The sequence below is a fragment of the Mytilus californianus genome, unplaced genomic scaffold (assembly GCF_021869535.1).
Source record: "Mytilus californianus isolate M0D057914Y unplaced genomic scaffold, xbMytCali1.0.p SCAF_9, whole genome shotgun sequence".
Lineage (NCBI taxonomy): Eukaryota > Metazoa > Mollusca > Bivalvia > Mytilida > Mytilidae > Mytilus > Mytilus californianus.
This window is the reverse complement of record NW_026262745.1, coordinates 42,029,030-42,047,173: the sequence shown is the minus strand read 5'-3', so window position 1 is coordinate 42,047,173 and position 18,144 is coordinate 42,029,030.

Below are 18,144 nucleotides of genomic sequence, written 5' to 3'. Positions count from 1 at the left end.
TCTTCTTCTTGCCAACTCCAATATCTTGTTTTTTAATTGGCTGCAAACAAGGTCATTTCTTCTATTTTTTTCCATAATGCATGGTGAACTGACCTCATTTCAAAGCTGCATTCCTTTTTGGTGTCACTTTTGAAAAATGATTTTTAATAGACTTTGTAAACTATTCTGCTGTGCTTTGGAGAACAAAGTATTTAAATGAATAAAGGAATATGGCAGTTGTAATCAAATAGTACGTTTGTTTGTATGTTGGCGTTTGATTTGTTGCAGTTCAGTGTTTCTGTTGTTCCGTTGTTTTCCTCTTATAGTTGACGTGTTTCCCTCGGTTTTGGTTTGTGACCCGTATTTGTTTTCGCTTAATCGATTTATGACTATTGAACAGCGGTATACTACTGTTGCCTTTATTTAGCTTGTCTCCATTTTGTATGCTGACTATCAATTTGTTTTCTTATCCTCGGCATTTCAGGATTTATTTTTGTTTTCTCTCTGTGTCTTTTCTGGAGAACTGTGTTAAGCATGCACTCCCTTTCCAACTACTCTGGTCTTTCTTAACTTAGTGAAAGCCTTTTTTTTTCCCTCGTCTTTCACAATTTTTCTCTTTTTTTAATGCATCCTCTAGCATCTGTAGGCCATGGCCAGATTTTTTCTATTTACTTTCCAAAATAGATATGTCATTAGTGTATACGTAATCAGAACTGTTAGGTGTGTCTTCCTTATAACACGGATCATATGGTCTTTTAGGAAATCTAAGCCTAAGACTGAATTTGTGTTCTTCATTACTCACCTGCAAATACAAATACATGTAATTATTAAATGAAATTAATTATAGGCATGAAGACATAATTATTTTCTCATTAATCCTATCTGCATACTTCCTTATTGCCTTTATTTAGCATGTACCCGATTATGAAAAATATAAGGATAAATACATGTGCCACTTTTATAGGGATAAATACATGAACCACATTTAATTTTCTTTCACACTGACGGAATACAATTATATCCTAAGTTATTGTCCTGATATTGTCATAGTTACATGCAATTAGGATCTCATAATAATAATAATTCATGATGGGTTGCACATTTCTCTTTTGTTTTTATGCTATAAAAACGAACATACAGTAGCTAAGCGTTTGGTCATTCAGAAATAACGTATTACAAACGAAACAAATTGCCTAATTCATTCACCAAAAGATAGAAACAAAACAACAATCATCATATTGTGCAAGTAAATGAACACAATGGACGTACTACAGAATGTACTATCATTGTTATCAATATCAACTTGACTTGTTTAGAACTTTTTATGTATTGTATGTTTCTTGTGTACATGTAAGTTATTTTTGCATTTTAACCCGTGAGGGTTTTACTTTTTGCAATAAAGTTAATACGAAAATAAAAGGAATTGCAGGCATGTTTGTGTAAAACAAGGATTGAAATGTAACACTGGTTGAGATTTTGCTTCTGCATGTATTAACTAAAGAATAATAAATACTTGTGAGAAATGCCGTAGTTTATAAGGAACAATTATAAAAGTACTGTTTTGATATCAATTGGATAATAATTTGTCTTTTGTTTCATACTAAGATGAACCTACCCGAAGAATAGAGCTTTGCATTACATTTCTGAGCCAGTGTTGTTTTTCGCAAATAGATACACAAATGATTATGACTGAAATTGAATTATTAAAAGAAGAATCCACATTTTCTTCCAATGTCTCTAAGCAGTTATTTCCTTGTAAAATAAAATTTCTATGATATGCCGTGGTTAAAATGTACTAGTCTCAATGTTATCAAGAGGAAATAATCCATTAGCGGATTCAGATGTAGGATACTAGTCGTGCATATAGAAAGATACTTTATTCTCCAAAAACTAAGTATGTGTTTACTGCGAAACATACAATATTAATAAAAATGCTGTCAAATTGAAGGTACACATACGTAGTATGCTTATTTAAAATGAAGTACAAAATTATACATGTAAAATAAACTGTTAAACGAAATATAAAGAAATTAAGGATGACAAAATACATGTACAAAGAGGGACTCACCTTTTCATTAATTCATTTAATGAATAAACACACTCTCTTTAAACTTATTGTTTTTCATTTCCAAACAGTGAGTTAATTGAAATAATAATTGGTCTTCTATGTAAATATTTACAATATATAATTTATGTTCGTTTTTCAACTGAGAACAGCAAAACAAATATCTGTATATGCATCACCTATATCGCCGGAGTTACATTTCCTTTCACGGTGGCCAACGTTTTGCCATCTCCATTTTTGTCTAAACAAAGCAGGGTAACCTGCTATGATTTTTTTAGATTGTTGGGATTATTTTTCGAAATCAAGTAAACTCAAATCCATAAAACCCCAAGCTTCCCTGCTTTAATAAGTTACTGGATTATGCCATAAAATGATGTAAATTTAAGTTGTCATTTATGTCTAGTCATTAGGATTCCATTTTTCTATTTCTATGTAGTTTCATATCTATATAAAATGTTTCGTTTAGGTGAGCAAAGTCTTAGGGTCGAGGAGGAGGCTGTGATATACTGACGATAGAAAATGAATAGTGAACATATACAGTGCATGTCACAAACATATTTACTGTACAATCGTGCAATTTCTTTATTATGTAATTTGGTTATTTTTGTAGTTAATTACGGTCTCAATTTACGTCTATCCAACAGCATCGAGTCACGGTAATAGGCAAAGAGATATTTCAAAATTCCTTTGCAAACTTCGGTTGACTTTTTTAAAGATTTAAATACATACAAAGATCATTCAGATGATATTGTAATTACAAACGAAATAAATTCAGACGAAGTTAATGAGGTGATTAACAAGGAAATAACAGCAGATGAAATCAGAAAAGCCGTAAAAAATCTAAATTTAATAAGTCTCCAGATGGTGATTTAACTATTAGTGAATATACAGTTCATCTTCATTGGATTCTGTGATTGACATTTATATTTATTTATTCAATTTGATTTTTGATACAGGTATTGTACCAAAGTCGTGGCTTTTTGGAAAGGTTTAACATATTTTTTTTAAAATAAAGAGAGTAAAAAGGAACCAAAACAATAAAGACCCATAACGTTTCTATCTTGTATTGGGAAGATATTCACATCTATTTTGAATTATATTTTAAGTACATGTTTCGATAATTATAAGATTTTACATGGGAATCAATTTGGATTCAGATCCGGATATTCTACCAACGACCATATTTTTTCTATGTATGTATTGTTTTTATTATTTTATTGTTTTGTAAAAAGAAAGAAGCCTTTGACTTTGTACATAGAAACTCTTTATTTATCAAACTTCTACAGAACCACATAAACTGGAAATTTTTTAGAGTTGTAAAACATATGTATTCAGATACGAAATCTTGTATAGTACATAATAATGAAAAATCCGACTTCTTTCCATGTGATATAAGAATCAGACATGGGTGAATCTCTCTCCTACATTGTTTTCTTATTTAAATGACTTGCAAGACTTTCTAGAAACAACTAATGCTAAAGGCTTAGAAACTATAAGTAAGATATAGAAAACGAATTAATGGTTTATTTCAAAATGTTTATTTTACTGTATGCTGACGATACAATTTTTGAAGATTTACAATTGATGCTAAACGATTTTTTTTTATTATTGTAAACAATGGAAACTGAAAGTTAATGTGCAGAAAGCACAAGTTATAATATTATCAAAAGGTCGACTGTCAAAGAAAATGAAATTTGATATTGATAATCATGAAATAGAGATAGTAAATGACCATAAATATCTTGGAATTATATTTTCAACAAGTGACTCTTTTTAAAGACATGAAAATATTTACAAGAAAAAACTACAAAAGCAATGTATGGGTTTTACAAAAATGTAGAAAAAACAATCTATCTAGTGAATGTCAATTAGATATGTTCGACAAAACTAGTTTACCGATACTCTTGTATGAGGTGAAATTTGGGGTTTTGAAAACTTAGAGTTACTCGAAAGAGTTCATTTGCGATTTTGCAATCTTATACTACATTTGAAACAATCTACCCCAAATTTTATGATATACGGATAGCTGGGTAGATACCCCATCTCAGTTCAAGAGTCTGTATGGTAAAATTTTGTGTCGCCTTTTGCATGGAAAAGAATGTAAAAGAATGTAAACTCTCCACTATTTTATATAAGTTATTATTTATTTATTCGAATAATTATGGTTTGGAGAGTAAATGGTTATGTTTTATAAAGAACACATTAGACAATTTTGCAATGTCAAATATTTGGAATCAACAAGGTTCTTATTCTGCTTTGTGGATTTCTAAATGTGTAGAACAAAAACTGAAAGACCAATTTATGCAGGAAAGGAATGAAAATATTAGTTCTACGACTGAACATATGTATTGTAGAAATATTAATTTTGACACCATAAAAACAAGTATCTACCAATTTATCAATATCGCTTCTACGTTTAAAAGACCACGTTATTCCTTTTTGTAGCTCTCCTCTGGCATTCATTTACTTTAAGATTATGGAACCATTTTTAAGTTAGGGTTAGGTTTACAAGTTTGACTAGTGTTAGGTTAAACCCCTTCTCGAATATATGTTTTGATAAATTGTTGTGTATCCATTTTATGTAAATTTATTGGGAAATTTAATGGTCATTTATTTCATTGTTTACTAGGCCAGAAAGACGGAGCTAGGCTGTACAATAACAACTTCTGAGCACAGGGGCTTGTTTAGTGGTTCCGACGAGGTTTTACTGTCAATATCAGTCGCTATCCTATAGGATGGATAGCGACCACCATTGACAGTAAAACCTCGTCTGACCCACTAAACAAGCCCTTGTGGTTAAAGAACTGGTCTAAGCTCCTCCCATTCTTTGCTTTTAATATGGTAAGCGATCAACGGCGGGATTGAAAAGTGAAATAACTAAAAAATCATTCAGTTAATGCACTCCTCTAAAAATAACAGAAGTTAACTCACACGACGATCAAATGAAAAATTACCATTCTTGTTACAATTCATTCATAAATCCTAAGTTGGATTCATCTGGAACTATTATACTATTAGATTTTGTCCCAGGTCTCATTGCAAACACATAATGATGTAACTTAACAGATAGAAACGGTGCACGGAGTAAGATCAGAACTATTTGAGAGGAGACAGTTGGATTCAATATTTCGCCGTGAAAACCGTTAAGAGTCTTTTTTAAAAATTCTAAAAAAAGGATCTCATTAAAACTATTGCACAACATTACAATATAAAAAGAATTTTTATGCACATGAATATAACCTTGCCATGAGATAATCAAGTACACAATCCTGTACGTGATCAGTCCATTTATTTTTCGATCGTTTATAGTACGCATGTTATTTTTTCACAGGTGTGCTTGTGCGGGGCTTGAAAGCGTATTTGAGGTCGAAGGTTTGCATTGACCAATAACAACGATCGTTTCTTAATGAGTAGTTCCTATAAATAGATATAAGAAGATGTGGTATGAGTGCCAATGAGACAACTCTCCATCCAAGTCACAATTCATAAAAGTAAACCATCATAGGTCAAAGTACGGTCTTCAACAAGAAGCCTTGGCTCATACCGCACAGCAAGCTATAAAGAGCCCCAACAATTACTAGTGTAAAACCATTCAAACGGGAAAACCAACGGTCTAATCTATATAAAAAACGAGAAACGAGAAACACTTATGAACCACATCAACAAACGACAACTACTGAACATCAGATTCCTGACTTAGGACAGGTGCAAACAATTGCAGCGGGTTTAAACGTTTTTATGGTACCAAACCTTCACCCTTATCTGAAACAATAGTGTAACATCACAACATAGAAAGACACACTATAAAATATCAATTGAAGTTTATCTGACTGATTATGTCGCACGGGTTTTTGCTAAGCTTGGCTGCAGTTAAGTGTAATACAAAAAAAAGTGGGTTTTTTTTTAAACTGTGGAAGATACCAAAGAGAAAATAAAAATTCACAAGTGAAAGAGAAAGCGACAACACTATGGCAAAAGAATAAACACGACGAAAAAAACCAAACAACAGTCTGACATTATCACACAGAAAACTAAAGAGTTGCAAGTATTGCATGATACCTTTTTATGAAGTTTCAAAATTTAGTCCTTTAATATAACCTGTTATGATCAGATAGCACAAGGTTGATTTGAATCATTAAATTAGGAAAGATTTTGTAAATTGTTTTGTACTATTAAAACAGAAATGCGACTAATGAATTTGACCTTTTGATTATTTCATTATTGTACTTTCCGTATCAATTCTTATAATAAAAAAAGGATTTGTTCTGTCTCCCGAAACTTAAAGAAAGATTAGACGAAAGTTCTAAAATAAGGGATATGCATTGTCTTCTTTTGCAATAAAACTTAAAATCTTTGCAACTGTTTTCCTTGATTTGCATATAGTTGCACAGCCGTAACTATTCAAGAACTCTCTTGAACTTCATTACTCAATTGTATGTTGAATTTTCGATTGAAAATCATTATTTTACCTGCAGCATAATATCTAGATCATAATATGCATAGATAATTAGAATTCAATATAATTTAGTATATTAATCATGTATTAATCATGAAGAGATCTTCAGCAAAAAAAGTAAAGAAAGCATATTAAGCCCAACCCAAATATAAAATAATCTTTATGTGTCACGTGCATTAAAACAAATTTTGGTTTATAGGCGTGAATTCGAAGTTTCCTTTTACAATTTCAAAAGGTCAAAGAATTAAAAAGTCATTTGTTTTGCATTAAAAATATTTTTAGATATTTTCAAAAACTGTTTAAAACTTTTATGTTTACATATTGATGATGACATTTACATATAATTGTATAGGGGCCATCTCAAAGTGTACGACGTTGATGAATTGAAAAGCGATTAACGCAAAAGTTGTATTCTAATTTAAATTAAAAAAAAAAGTCGCGACGCCTGCATATAAAAGCAGCACAAATATTTACAATTTAACAGAGTGTTTTGCTTGAATGTATGCAAAGACTTCTCATAGCTCTATCATTCTTCAATTCTCCAATTGAATATTCAACAGTAACTCTGTATCTTTGATACCATTATTAATTTTTCGACACCTCCCTTTTAAATTGTACGGTTTTCGCTGTATATGTTGTCGTGCATAGGGTGCCATAAGAGGATATCTCTGTGGAAATTTTTTAGGAAAGTCAAGCTCAGTATTTCTATCATTGCAAACTGTTGCGCGTCAGTTATGTGTCCCAGAAACACGTAATAAATATAATAAATTTTGCCTTAATTATCGATAACGACATGAGTATGGATGCAATCGGAAAATGGCGATGTCCCGAAAAATAAAGCTTCTGAGGCTGAATTAGTGACCAGTGAATTTCCATTGAGGTTCCGTCAATAGCGTCAATGGTATTAGATTTTCCCATTTTCCCACTTTTGCTCTCCCTTTATTTAGAGATGGCCTGTGTACCAGATTTTTAAAATGATGGTAAAACACGGAAATGAACCATGTATTGTTGTAAATCTTACGTCAAAAATTAAACACGGATATGATCTTAGCCAAAGCATGAACAACATTACTTGATTTCTAGGACAAGTTCGTGTGGCCTGCCAGTGTTACGCTGGAAAATATCGTTTCCAATGTTTTTCAATATGCCTAAAAAGGTTTCGGGGGTTTCTCCAGTTGTTTGATAAAAGGATTATCTATGTAGTGAAAACATTTGAAAAACATTGTTTCCCTCCTAAGTGTCTATGGCGTCGTCTACAGTTTTATATCTCAGTTCAAGCGATGATTTAGCGATTCAATTCCTTGTTGGGAATGTAATCCGGGGTTGACAAAAATAACATACAAAACCGTCCTGCAGTTTAAGAAGAGGGCGGGCAACAAAAAAGTTCTGCAGTGAAAGAGGAGGGCGGGCAACAAAAAAATTCTGCAGTGAAAGAGGAGGGCGGGTAACTATCTGACGAGCAGCAGCCCGGACCTAGTGATCCAACGACAAAGAAAGCTGAGCCAAAAAAGCATATCATTTGATGCAGCTAGTTAAAAGGAATCAGCTGAGCAATGAGAAATTCATGGCTAAGAAAATTCCTAAAATATTGAAAGCCTTGTGATTCAGCTCTTCTTCAGAACCAGACGATTAAAAACAGACTACATACTGTTAATAAATAGCTGATTTCATTTTGAAATTTAAATCTTTTCTCTCATTGTTTTCGTTTATTAAGCATGTAGCCACATCTTTCGAGACATTTTGTATTTTTAGTTGATCCACAGGTTAGTTTACCTATAATTATCATCGTCAACTTAAAACTTGACTTGCGAGCTATTTTGTGAGGGAATTCGATATTTGCTTAAACGCACTTCATGCCAATACCGCTGAATCAGATTGAAATTTTTTGCAGTATTTTCAAAAATGACTTTGCTATGTATCCGTGTAGTATATGTTAATGAATTAACGCTTTAAGAAGGTTAATTTTCAGTATAAAGTCAAAATTTTGGTTTTTTTGAAGTCTAAACTTTCTATTGCTTTAAATGCACCAATGAAAGATCGAAACGATGCCAATACAGACATATAGGTTTTTGAACTTCTAACAAAAAGTTTGGGTAAAGAGCGTTTTGAAGTATTAACAAGAAATTGTATTAAAAAATTGTCTCATTTTCTCCCTGACCAATTTACCCCTACCTCTTAATTTGATATGGACTGGTCATTGTTATTAAATCTTACGCAATTCGATTTGATGAAGTTATTATTACTTCACCTTTACTCGTTTACCTGTTCAAATTTGTTCTGAGTGTATTCTGTAAGCACACGAAATTTTATTACGTAACAATAATTATTGTTTATGAAGACAAGGATGGCAACTCTAGATCCGAAGTTAAAAAAAAATCTTGAAGAAATTATAAAATTACTCTTGTTTGTTGATTAACAATTATAGTTATGGTTTGTCTTTATATTAGTTATCTGTCCTAATATTGTGCTAAAAGGTCAACTCGACTTTTAATTTATTTTCTTTTCTCATAAATTCGATAAAACCACTGTTATTTAACTAGAATCTTAAAATGTTACAGTCAGTCTTGAGAATAATGGGCAACATCAGTGAAGAAAACAGAAAAATGTCTTAAAAATAAGAGAATATAGAAACGAAGATACTCATCCAGACCTTCATACCCAATAAGTCACAATTTAATTTTGCTGGACGTTCCTAATCTGAATGCCTTTAAAGTATAATTATATTCTGTATATCTAAAAACTGGTTAATTTGCATCTCTTTTTACACACGTGTGGTTCAAACTGACCATCAAACTGTACACTGGACGAGTTCATGATATTTTTAAGAATGAAACAAAAAGTATGAAAGCTTCGATTTTGCAATTCTTACTTTTTTATGAATTTTTTGTAATACAGTGAATTTTTACAATATTGAAATAGCGCGCTCATCAGAAATTTGAGAAACTTTACAGATCATGCATTTTCATTCTTTGAAAAATATATTATTTTGAAGAAAAACATTAATATATATTTACGCAAGTCTACGCCAGGGAAAAAGCTTGTGTGAAATTTTTTCACTCTCATTAAGCTGTTGACAGTCCAATTTAATCCAAGTGAAAGCAGCGAGTTAATAAAGTCAAAATATGACTGATCTGCCTACTTTTGTACATAAAACGTCAATTTGATCATTTTAAGGCCGGATTCGTCTACCTCACAAAATCTTGTTAGGCACTATAATGAACTGATATAGACAACAAGAAGCTAATGTAACGTGTTGTTAAAACAGTGTTTTTCACTATGATATTTCATTTTAATGGGTCCGTTTTGAAAAAACGAATTCAAAAAGTGTTAAATGATAAATTTAAAGTAATGAATGTTATAGTAATGGGTATACAGCTTTGGTGAATCACCGTAATTACGTACATGATTATTATATTCATATAGAATAATTAATAAAAAAGCAAGACAATTTAAAGTGTACAATATGTTTAATTGTGCGACACAAACCAGGGCTAAAAGTGTAAATAACTCGACTGCACATTGTGGGAAAATCCTGATGTCATTCAACACTTTAATACCTTCGAAAACACTTACACATACCAAAAAAGCAAACCCAAATCCGACACACAAAATACAACCACTGGGCATAACCATGTTTTTATGATTTTTGCTTGTCTATTTTTATATTTAATTACTTTGAAATTACATATTTATAAATTATTAGTAACGTTGATACTTTCAATATTTGTAAACAATGAAATAATAACAATTGTACCAACCTTTAGATTTGTAAAGGATGATTGCAATAAAAACATATTATTTTGCACCAAAACAAATAAAGAAATAAGTTTGAATCTGGCACTAAATAAAAAATTGACCATTTTATGCAGATATATCATACAACATTATTAAAACATACTGAGATAACTGACGCAAATTTCAAACCTCAGACAGGTGACAATTCATTATCTTCTTATTAATCAAGTATGGTCAATATAAAGATTACACAATGACGCCTTAAAGAGGTTACAAGGTAATTATAAACGAATGAAAGTTCCACCTAACTATATCAACAATAGTGGAAGGCACCTATAATATAATTCACGATATATGCTTTTTAATCAGTCTTTTCTTTCTAATGCAAAATAACTTTGCAGGGAGATGAATAGGTGAGTACATTTGATTGTAAAGAAGTCTTTTGATGTACATTATTTTAAGCCCGAATAAGTGTCGCAACGATAAAAATTCTATGGTCGCCATCACGATTTGATAAGAATGATGTAAATAACATCACATTCATTACATTTTCCCTCTTCTCAAATACGTCTTAATTTTCATAAATTACACAAAGTTTGTGTTTTACGTCTGCTTGCGGGTTTTTGATATTCTGAGATATCAATCACACACACACAAAGAGTTTAAGAAAATCTCTGAAAATACAAAAAAAAAATATATATCATATCAAAGTCAAAATAACTGTTTATAAATTTGGTGCGTTCGTAGTGTTTAATGCTCAAGTCGAACATTTTTAAAGCCAATGATAGATAAGTATTTGAATACGCGAAGAGCCATATGACCAAAAGGGAACTGAAAATAAAGAGAACAGTTGACTTTTAGTCACTTGTATGTCCTAGACCATGAAATAGGTAAAGTTATAAAAAAAAATACTATACTGATATGTTTTTAAAAGCATGTTTTAATATTGGATCAATTTACTTTCAATGTAAGTATTTACACTTGCTGGCTCAGTGACAATCATTCCACTTTTCCTGTTATTTTTATATGGCTATGCAAGTGTCGGCAGTTATGAAACGGTGATTTAATGCTATTTGGGTCGCACTATAAAGAGCAAATGTCCGTGAAACAAGTAAAGAAATCAGAGATCGTGGCATTTTTGGAAATCAGAAATAGTGTCATTTATTTGTTACATGGGCAATCATAAAAATAAAGTTTAGTTTGAGCGTAAATGATTTTTTGTATCTATTTATAGCAGTCCTGTTTAAACGAATTTTAATATATGCCTCTGAAGATAACCAAAACTGCACAAGAATCCTCTAAAAAAAACCTCTAATAGATAACATGTAATTTTGGCCATACAACGAGCAAATGCTTAACTTAAAGAAAATTGGAACCGAAATACTTTAGAAACGGTTAACTGGAACAAAAATATGTGTGGATGCACTATTTTTTAAATATGATGGGTCAAGTAAATACACGGCTCCTATTCATGGTTTTCTGAAATGCTGAGTAGAATAGTAGACATGAAAGATGCAGGGAAAAGGCTCGTAAAATTTCAGTCGCGAGTTACAGTATGGAATTTTTTGGCGAGGGCGCGAAGCGAATGAGCCAAAGGGTTGGAATTGTGTCGAGCGACTGGTATTACAAGACATATGTGCTGAAAACTGATACGTCATTTGTTTTTATCGATTTGAATGTTTTCTTGATCCGCAACAAACTTCTTTCAAAGTTTTCTTATATTGGCACAATAACATATCGACTCAACCTAGATTTCGACAGGTCATTTACACGAATGCGTCGTTGGTACTTCGGTGGGGTCAAACTTGATATCGTCGGACCAAATCTTTTGCGACATAAAAAAAGCCACGATACTGGCTTTTCCAATATGTTAAGAGTTCATCATAAACGCGTAGGCCATTACGAAAAAAATACACCGATCAATGCCAATATTTTAACCAATGTCATTATTTTTCATATTCATTTCTAATGAAATAAGATACTCTTTTCAGTGATAAATGTATTTTGAATTTTAGATATACTTTACTGGTTCTGGTTTCTGTATTGCCATCTGTACTAAATGTACCAATCATACAAGATCTTCATGGCGTACGAATCAAACAATCGAATCTCATCAATAACATCTTACCAGTCAGAGTTAGAGTAGCAACAATCAAAGGAAAACAACGACAAAAACGCTCAAATTTGATATCAATTCGCTGCATGACACAAGAATGTGTAGATCGTCTGACACAAGCTTTAACCATTTTAAATCAGACGAATATTGATGCAGCTAGACCAAGTGGAAGGTGGGGATGAGACGTGTTTGAACGACGTTAGTTTATAAAGTGAAGGACTGGAAGATAATGTGAAAAATAAAAATATTTGTAAATGACATTTTTTTCTTGTATCATTGATCTCATCTATCTGCGGGTTTTCAAGTATTATAAATGTTTTCTTTGTACGGAAAAAATATTGGAATTCAAAAAGATTGCAGAAGACACTAAATGTTGATAAATAAAGCCAACAGTAGTATACCGCTGTTCGAAATTCATAAATCGATTGAGAAAAAAACAAATCCGGGTTACAAACTAAAACTGAGGGAAACACATTAAATATAAGAGGAGAACTACGACACAACAGAAACACAACATTAAAATGTAACACACACAGAAACGAACTATAATATAACAATGGCCATTTTCCTGACTTGGTACAGGACATTTTAAGAAAAAAATGGTGGGTTGAACCTGGTTTTGTGGCTAGCCAAACCTCCCGCTTAAAATGACAACATCACATGACAGGACTACAATACAAATCTATGGGAGAACATATAGGACAGAGAAACATACGAATAATAGCTAACAAAAGGCACCAGGTTTAAAATTTAATACGCAAGACGCGCGTTTCGACCACACAAGACTAACCAGTGACGCTCAGATCAAAAAAGTTCGAAAGCCAAAACAAGTACAAAGTTGAAGACCATTGAGGACCAAAAGTTCCAAAATGTTGTGCCAAATACGGCTAAGGTTATATGTCTGGGATAAGAAAATCCTTAGTATTTAGAATAATTCATACTTTTGCAAACAGTAAATTTATAAAAAAAATACTATATAATAGATATACATGATAACACCGAAGTGGTGACTAACTACAGAATAAAAACGGATACATAAAACAACATAAACCAGCACATAAAAATTCACAGCCGAGTTAGCCAAAGAGATCAACGCAAAAAAAAGGTGACGTCACATTTGAATTTCTGAAATTTCCCCAAAATAGGATATAATTCAAGATTTGGTTTAAAATACTCATATAATATTTATTGATAACATGTTTCCTTTATTTAAACATTTTGTTGAGAATACATATACATCCTTCATAAAATCTTCTCTGTATCACCTTAAGGCTTTGCTGTAAATTGACTCAGTGTCTGAATGCAAAATATATCATCTTCCCGACAGGCAATTAAGACCGTCTGGCTTGACATGGTTGAAGGAAAGAAACCTACGAAGCTTCTTCTCTGGCGGATGTTTTGAAATTTCACAAGATTGTTGCTTCTTCTAATGGTGTTGCGCTTGCGCTGGACGCTCTTATTCTTATGATTTATGTACATTTTGCTTTCGGTCAGGTTGTTAATTCGTCGGTTCTGAATGTTTGTAAACTGTTGAAATAGTCCTTTCCGAGTTCTGATGGTATTTCCCTTTAAGTGTTTTAATGTACACTCACCGAAATGAAATAAAGTGAAAAATACTACCAGTGTCCTAAGTCGTGTCATATCTTTTTAAATTTACCTAAAAATAGAAAATAAATGGATGACAAATAAATGAGTAACACAATTTATATTAATTAACTAAATATATGCATATCTAGCACGCAGCACAGTTTCCATGTAGCGTTTTTGTAAAGTAACCAGATCTCTCGTCGATCTGAGTAAAATTAATGGTAAATGTTCTCCTGCTCGTGACGTGACTTTTGATAATTTTACTGTGTGGAGCAACCATATGACAAAATTATCAAATTATTTCTTAACGACAACTAAAAGCTTGGCATTTTGTATATATATTATTTTGCCGTAGACATTTCGGGCAATTTAGAGTTGGAATTTTTGTAAGTGAAGTAAAGTCTGAATTGTTGGCCTTTTATTTTCCAAAGAAGTTCGTAATGACCCCGTCTTTTTTCACTTTTTTCTTTATTTTTTTAAAGAAAATTTCCTTTAATATTCTATCTTATTTTCACTTATTTAGTGTGTTATTGCTCTTATCAATTTGATATCACAATGACAGTAGTATATATGTTCCCAGCCCTCTATTCTTATTTTCCATGTGGAGGAAATAAGAATAGAGGGGCATCATAATATAAAAGGGGGTCCATTCTGAAAGCGTTGGTACTAACTTTCAGTGAGTGTAATATTTTCATATGAAGGAACATTTTACTGACATAAATATCTCTAAATTTTTACTAGCAAAATTGATGTAAAAAAGAGGTGTAAAAGCACCATAATTTGTCCTAGATTCCTTTGCCAATTTTAAAGGTTTTTAGATTAAATGAATTTGATTTATATATCTGGGTCACTTCTTCACAAATAAATCATTTAAAAAGTCGCAGTTAATTCATATTAACAGGCTGTATGTAGGATATTCGCATATATGATAGAACAACTCAAAGACACAACCAAAACTACATGTCATAAAAACTACGTTAGCATTATTGACCGGAGATTCTGACAAACCTTTAAAGATTATGTGCTCTACTTTTATTTAAGAAGTTTATATTGTTAGATATCTTAATATGATCTATCTAATATATCTTCTTTTTCAAATAAAACGACAAAAAATCAATATTAAATACCTTACCTTTTATAATGAAATATTAAACAACAATACCATAAATACAGAGATGCATTTTTCTATCTATATAGATCGAGCATGATGTAAGAATAACCTGTCCGCCTTTTTGTACACGTAGGAAATTTGCTTCGACCACAATTGTTTATAGAAACACTTAAACGTTATTTGAACTGCCTTGATAATTTTTACCTTAACTAAATTACCCAAGTTCAAAGATGTACTTCAATAGTATTCAGAAGTTAGGAAAACAAAGGTGACAGAACGTAAACAAAGCATGATTTATCTAAGAACCCATATCCATTTATCTTAATTTGATATACTCCTGTGGTACGTTGATGCATTACATACTTTCATTCTTTTTAAATAATAAAGTCACTCTTACATGAATCAGTTAAAGCAAAATGACGCATTTTTGTATATGCCACATTCTGTGTCCCCATTCAATACACATGTACCAGTAGCACCACAAATTTATATTGTCAGAGATTGACAATATGTGAGTGTAAGACTCCGACTTGACTCCGAATACGAATAAGAACATGAAAGATAAAATTTCTGGGACAAAGTCATAAAAATCATTAATTATTCTTATATTAATCATTATATTTGTTCTTGATTAAATAACAATTTTGGTCGATTAACAAAATTTTCACAATTTCAACTATGGTTCCAAATTTATGACGTTGGTGACTACACAGTGTTCTTATGATTTTATAGCATTTAGGTTCACCAACTACATGTTAGACTTGATATTTTGTAATAAGTTTATTGAGTTTCCTACACTTTCTCTGTATATTTTCCGGCTTTCGTATTATACGGTGTATGGTGTAAGGCGTCACAACTGGATAACGGTTTTCATATATTTCATCCTCTATTAAATGCATTGACCGGAAAAGGGAAAGTTTTTGTCCACCCAAACAATAAACTGTTAGTTATCGTCTCAATGTCGCAGAAAATCTTATTCCGAATTCAGGCTGCTGGTAGCTTGAATTGCTCACTTGCTGTCCCTCTGGTATCTGTCGTCCCTCTTTGCTAAATATAAAATTCAAAATCATTAGCAACAGCAGCAACAATCTTTCACACACTAAGTAAGTTTGAATTTGATACATACTGCTATCCCGATCTTTTATAGATCTATATTGCTTATCATTTGAGCTGGTACAATTTCTTTACATCTATGTTTGTTCTCACGATCACAGCCAAATACGCAAGAAATGGTTAAGAATGGTTAATAAACGGCAATAGCTCTTGATTCGTAATTTATCTTTAAACAACCACATATATTAAATCAATAATACCAAACACACCGACAGCTATATGCAAAATTTAGATATAGAGAGTGACAAATCTTGATAGGGCAAAGGTAACAAGAGAGTCTGTGTCGCACACCTAGGTCTATGGGCACCTTCAACAATGGACACTCTCAAACATTGAAATCATGAAAAAAAATCTTTTTTGTTGAAATTACATTGCTTATCTTTTTTCTGCTTTTCTCTATCTTCCTTGGTTTTTGCCCAAAACAAAAAAGGGTAAAAAATGTTTTGAAGTGCAATTACTCCTGTAACGAGTCAAGTTACGATTTCGGCAAAATTTGATTTATTTGTAGTTCATGTCTTTTTTGTTTCTTTAATTTTTGCCATTCTAAGTGTATTGACCAATTGTATATCTTCGACATGATCTTAAAAGATGCAGCAAACTCTATTCGATTTTAATATAGCTATTTTGGATATTGTCCCATATCATATCATTTCGGTATATAATTCTAAAACAGATTTTTAAAAGATGTAATTGACCACAATAATAATGTTTCTAATATGCATATTGTGACTCATTTGGACAAGCCTTTTTGACATAAAGCAATCATCATTTAATCAATAAATCATAAATAATAGTTCGAAATGAATAGGTAATCCCAACTATGTATTGGCTTCCGAAGCTACACAAAACACCTTACAAATATAGATTCATTTCGTCTTCAAGCCATTGTTCCACTACTAAATTGTCTATTCTTCTTACCAGTACACTTGGTACAATCAAAAATCTGATAATAAATTGTTCAAATAAGGCCTTCGAAAATAGTGGAATTAATTACTTTTGGAGTGTCAAGAACTCATTGGAAGTACTTGATAAATTGCATGCATATATTGGTGATTTTGAATCTGTTCAAAGTTTTGATTTCTCTACCCTATATACCACATTGCCTCACATTCTCATTAAGAAAAAATTCACACAACTAATTAAATGGGCATTTAAAAAGTCAGAATGTGAATATATATGTTCAAACTCTTTTAGGTCATTTTTTAGTAGCAATAAACAAAAAAACTATGCCAATTGGACATGCTTTGATACTATATATGCCCTTGAATTTTTACTAGATAACATTTTTGTTCGCTTTGGAGATTCCGTATATCGTCAGGTTATCGGAATTCCAATGGAGACTAACTGTGCACCACTTATTGCGGACCTTTTTTTGTATTGCTATGAGTTACAATTTATGACAAAAATCAGCAAAGACCCATCGAAACAACATCTGATACACAAATTTAATAATACTTTTAGATATTTGGATGATATTTTGGCTCTCAATAATGACGACTTCAGTATGTATACTAAAGAAATTTATCCTGTTGAACTTACTTTAAATAAAGCTAATACCAACAATGACCACTGTCCTTTCCTCGATCTTGATATCTATATCATTAACGGGAAGCTTAATACTAAAATATATGATAAAAGAGATGATTTTTCATTTCCTATCGTTAATTATCCATTTTTAGATGGTGACGTTCCCTTGTCACCATCTTACGGTGTTTATATATCTCAACTTGTACGATTCGCTCGTGTATGTAACAATGTTTTAGATTTTAACGAGAGAAATTTATGTATTACTGAAAAATTATTACACCAGGGTTTTCGATATCACAAACTAGTCAAAACATTTACTAAATTTTATCATCGGTATAAGGACATCATTCGTAAATATAGCTCAACATGCAGACTTCTTATACGTTCAGGTATTTCACATCCAATTTTTTATGGAAATATTCTTTATAAAGCACAAAAAAGTCAGTATTCACCTC